Here is a 5,129-nt window from a genome sequence, read left to right on the forward strand (position 1 = left end):
TGCGCCCCGGGCCGGGCCCGGCAGGTGCTGTCCCCTCGTTAATCGGTAACGCCGCGGCCCCGGCATCAAAGGGCACCGTGTGGAAAATCGGCCCCGGGCCCGGAGCGTGGCCGCGGGCACGGCTCCGGCGCCGCGTTAAAAGTTGACCAGACTTCAAAGCGCTGGATCATTTCCTGCTCTGCTCTCCCACCTGCTCTTCCCGTGGGCACAGCTCCTGCCCCGGCCGGATTCCTTCTCGCCGGCCAGCAAGGGCAGCCCTGAAGGGGAGAGGGGGAAAACGGGGGCGTATTTAGGGCTGGGAGGTTGAGGAGGTCCCTTCCCTGTTTTCCTGGCTTTTATTTTATTTTATTTTTAAATTTTTATTTGGTTCAGGAATATTCTGAATTGGAATAAGCTGTCCCTGAAGCCAGTGGCTTCCAGCAGGTTGTTCCTGTCACCTCAGTGTCCCTTTTTAAGGTGGTTGTGTCAGCTGGTCCATGGATGGAGGGAGGGAGGGATGGATGGAGGGATGGAGGGATGGATGGATGGATGGATGGATGGATGGATGGATGGATGGATGGATGGATGGATGGATCACAGAATCACAGGATCAGAATATCCTTATTGGAAGGGACACACAGGGATCGAGTCCAACTGCTGGCCCTGCACAGGACACCCCAACAATCCCACCCTGTGCCTGATGGATGGATCAATGGAAGGATGGATGGATGGATGGATGGATGGATGGCTGTTAGTGCAGTGATCAGGCTGACTGAAGGAGGATCCCACCCTGAGTCTGGGAATGGGAAGCCACCCAGGTGCCCCAGTTCTGGGCTGGGAGAGGCTGGCAGGGAACGAGGCTGCTGGGTTCTCTCCCCCCTCCACAGGGCTCTCAGCAGCTTTTCCATGGGGGCTGCATCCACCCTCCCCTCTCCAAACCCTGCCCAGGCACCGTGGGATCTGCTGTGACCTGGCCGGGCTCTGGGCACGCTGAGGGCTGGGACATCCTGAGGGTCCTTGGTGGGGACACGGCTCTGGCTCCGGTGGCTGCAGCCACGTCAGGAACAGGAATTGTGAGCCTGCAAAGCAAACGGGATTTGGCAGCCAGGTCCTTGCAGACATTGAACATCCAGCTCCTCACGGGATCATCTCCAGCCTGGGAACACCTCCAGGTGCCCATGGCCTCGGGAAAGCCTTTCCAGGAGCTGGGCCACCCTCAGCTCTTGGTGGCCCAGGCTGCCCCTGGATAGGGACTGCTCTGGTCACTCCTGCCTAGTGCAGTGACACAGGACAGGGACTGCTCTGGTCACTCCTGCCCAGCAGTGACACAGGACAGGGACTGCTCCGGTCACCTCTGCCCAGTGCAGTGACACAGGACAGGGATTTTGGGAAAGCCATCCAAACCCCATTAACGCAAAGTGCTGTGTAAAGTTTGGGCATTTTGGGACCTTCCCCTGACCTTGTGCCAGGCCTTGGGGCCCCCGTGTCCCCTGCCTGGCTGTGATGCCCTGGTTCTCCCCCAGCAGGGCCCATGGAATGCTCTGGAACACCTGGATTTGGGGCAGTATCAGCATCTCCAGCTCGTGACAGGACTCGTGGCAGCAGCACTGGTGCCACGGGGAGCGGCAGCACACACGGCTCCAGGGGTGGCATCACCGCCATGGGTGCCAGACAGGGGACACGGCCCTCCCTGGGCTCCTGGAATCCCTGGAATCTCCACAGCGAGGGATTCAATCCAGTCCCCCAACCCCAAACCGAGCCTGGGTTGTTGTGCTGGTCCCTGGGGTGGCAGCAGTGGTGGCTTCGTGGCACTGCCGTGGCCTGGCTGGGAGTGGACACCTCCCCCATCCCTGATCCTGTAAATCTCCTCAGGGCGTTGTGGTGAGGAGCTCCCTGCTCCAGCACTGATTCCTGGGGTTAATTTTGTGGGTTTATCCCACTGACAGCACCAGGAAGAGCTCAGGATCTGGGGTCAGCCAGAGCTCCCCAGCGCTTTTGGGGTGCAGATCGGTGTGGCAGTTCATGTCCCAGCAGGGACCTCCCGCCAGGGCTCTCAGGTGGCAGCTCAGAAACGCTGTCCCACGCACGGCGGGGCCATAATTCAAGCAGAAATGTCTTCCTGGGAATTTCCCCACAGGAAATTGCACCTCCAGCCCCAGCAAGGCTTCAGGAGCTCCCCCTGTGACCCCACATCACCCCCCCAGCTCCTGCTGGCCCCGCTCCAGCAGCCAGGAAAGGAACATTCCCTGTGGGACTGCACCGATGCCAGGGCCAGGAAACCATGGACAGAGGAGCTGTGGCCACCTGGATCCTGGGAGAGCGTCCCCAAAACCCCGTGGGGACCTCGCAGGGTCACATCAGGGGGGATGAGCAGACCTGGCTGCCCTCGCCTCCCTGGAATTCTATTAAATGGCACCGGGACACTGCACCAGCCACCAACAAATGTCCCTGATGGACACCAAACTTCCCAGCACGGCCAAACCACTGCTAGGAATTCTCCTGCTCTCCTGCCTCCCTTCCCATGTGGAGAACTTCCCTGTTGGAAGCACCTGGATGCCTTCTATGGAAATGCCTGGGGCGGCTTTTCCTGTGGCACCCAGGAAAATCGATACAGGAATCACCCAGGGCGTCCCTTCCAGCTTTGGGGACACCCTGGGAGCTCCTCAGAGCTGGGGGGGGGGGGGGGCTTAAAGCCAGTCCTGGGGTGGAGCTGCCCCATCCCGACCACGGAGGGAATGTGCTTTTCCAGAGGGTGCTGCTGGGTTCTGCTGGGTCCTGGTGGGTTCTGATGGATTCGGGTGGGTTCTGATGGATTCTGGTGGATTCCGGTGGATTCTGATGGATCCTGGTGGATTCTGATGGGTTCTGGTGGATTCTGATGGGTTCTGATGGATTCTGGGGGGTTCTGGGGGGTTCTGATGGGTTCTGATGGGTTCTGGTGGATCCCAGTGGATCCTGGTGGGTTCTGATGGATTCTGGTGGATTCTGGTGGATTCTGATGGATCCTGGTGGATTCTGGTGGGTTCTGATGGGTTCTGGTGGATTCGGGTAGATTCTGATGGGTTCCAGTGGATTCCAGTGGATTCTGATGGATCCTGGTGGATTTGGGTGGATCCTGGTGGATTCTGATGGGTTCTGGTGGATTTGGGTGGATCCTGGTGGATTCTGATGGATCCTGGTGGATTGAGATGGATTCGGGTGGATCCCGGTGGATCCTGGTGGATTTGGGTGGATCCTGGTGGGTTTCAGTGGATTCTGATGGATCCTAGTGGATTCTGATGGATTTGGGTGGATCCTGGTGGATTCTGATGGGTTCTGGTGGATTTGGGTGGATCCTGGTGGATTCTGATGGATCCTGGTGGATTGAGATGGATTCGGGTGGATCCCGGTGGATCCTGGTGGATTCCAGTGGATTCTGATGGATCCTGGTGGATTCTGATGGATCCTGGTGATCTCCCCTGCCCGCAAACCCCCAGACCCCTCAGATCTGCCTCCCTCCTCCCTTGAGGAGTGGTCGGAGGGGGCCCCTGGCTGAGCCATTTATTTATTTTGCCGGTGCCATATGAAAGGCAGCCCCGGGTGTTTCCATACGAGGCGGATAGGTGCTTCCAACACTGACATCCTCCAGGAGAAAAATAGGCAGGAAAGCTCGTGGCGCAGCAGTTTTATTGTGTTAATAAGTTTGGCGTCTATAAGCACCATATGTAAATGACTGCTATACTGCCTTGCTGCCATTTAACATTATGTTGGGGAGGTGAGCGGGAGCCAAGTCTGCAGCATTTCCATTAATACGCCGTGAGCTGCCAATTCCGGAGGGTTTTTTTTTTTCTCCCTCTTTTTTTCCCCCCCCTTTTTTAAGAAACGGGAACGAGCGCGGCGCCAAAATCCTGCCTCGGACCCGTCCGTTGGGTGGGAAGTGGGTAAATATTGTGTTCATTGAGCCCTCGAGGCAGCTCCAGTGCTTGGAGCCGCGCTGGGGAATCCTGGTTTGCGGAGTGTCCCGGCCCTGCGGCTGTGCAGAGGGAGCGGGGCCGAGGGATGGGCAGAGCCGCTGCCAACGCGGCCGTGGCCGTGCCAGAGGTGCCGACATCTCCCCGTTCCCCCTTTCCCGACAAGCAGGAAAAAAGAAAAAACAAGGGGGAAGAAAATGAAATATAAGTGCTGTGAGTTTCTTCCTCCTGCAAGGGATTTTCAGCAAATTTCTGTTGAATCAATGGTTCCGTGCAGTCATATGGATGGCAGGCTCCCAGCCATTATTAGTGTAAACAGATTTGTGAGCAGTATATTTAGCTGTTCCATATTGCTTTTAGGAAATGTGCACATTTCCATGGCACACACTTCCAGAGGGCCATACCCTGCCACAGCTCTGCAGGTGGGGACGGGGCCGTGCCGAGCCTCCCGTGCTCCCCCCCGACCTCTGCCCCGCCCGGGAGGGAGCCCCGGGCTGTCGGAGCGGGTCGGTTGCCCTCCGTGCTGGCTCCTGTTTGTTCCACCTGTGTTTCACCTGGAGAACAGAGCTGGTGGGGAGGGGATGGCCTGGCCGAGGCCACGCTGCTCCCTGAGGGTTGCAGAGCAGGGATCCGGCTCGTGGAGGAGGCATTTGCAGCAGGACAGCTCCTGGGGTGGGTGCCTGGCGTGGATTTGGGGCTCCCGGGCATCCAGCCCTTCCCAGAGCTCTGTGGGATGAGGTGGGTCGGTGGTGAGGCGCTGCTGGAGTGGTTCCTCATGGGCGGGGTGGGGAAGCACCCAGGGAACACTCCAGGATCCCAGTGACCCCGCCACCCGGGGACTGTGCTGGATCCAGGTGACAAATCCACTCAGGGACCACTCTGGGATGCAGGTGGAACATCCACTCGGGAATGTCGCTGGGATGCAGGTGGCACATCCACCCAGGGACCTCGCTGGGGCGCAGGTGACACAACCACCCACAGACCATGGCAGGGTGCAGGTGACACCTCCGCCACGTGCCCGGGACACAGCAGCCGCATCCCTGCGGCACCGGGAGGGATCCGGCCCCTTCCTGCTCCTCCCGAGTGCCCCATCCCGGCAAAGCTCCTGCGAGAAGCGCCAATCCCGAGCGGGCCGGGGCCAAACCCCAAACGTGCTAAAAGCGACCCCAGCTCCTGGGGAAAGCCTCCAGCAGCTCCGGG

This window comes from Corvus brachyrhynchos, unplaced genomic scaffold (assembly GCF_000691975.1).
Source record: "Corvus brachyrhynchos isolate BGI_N302 unplaced genomic scaffold, ASM69197v1 scaffold85, whole genome shotgun sequence".
Lineage (NCBI taxonomy): Eukaryota > Metazoa > Chordata > Aves > Passeriformes > Corvidae > Corvus > Corvus brachyrhynchos.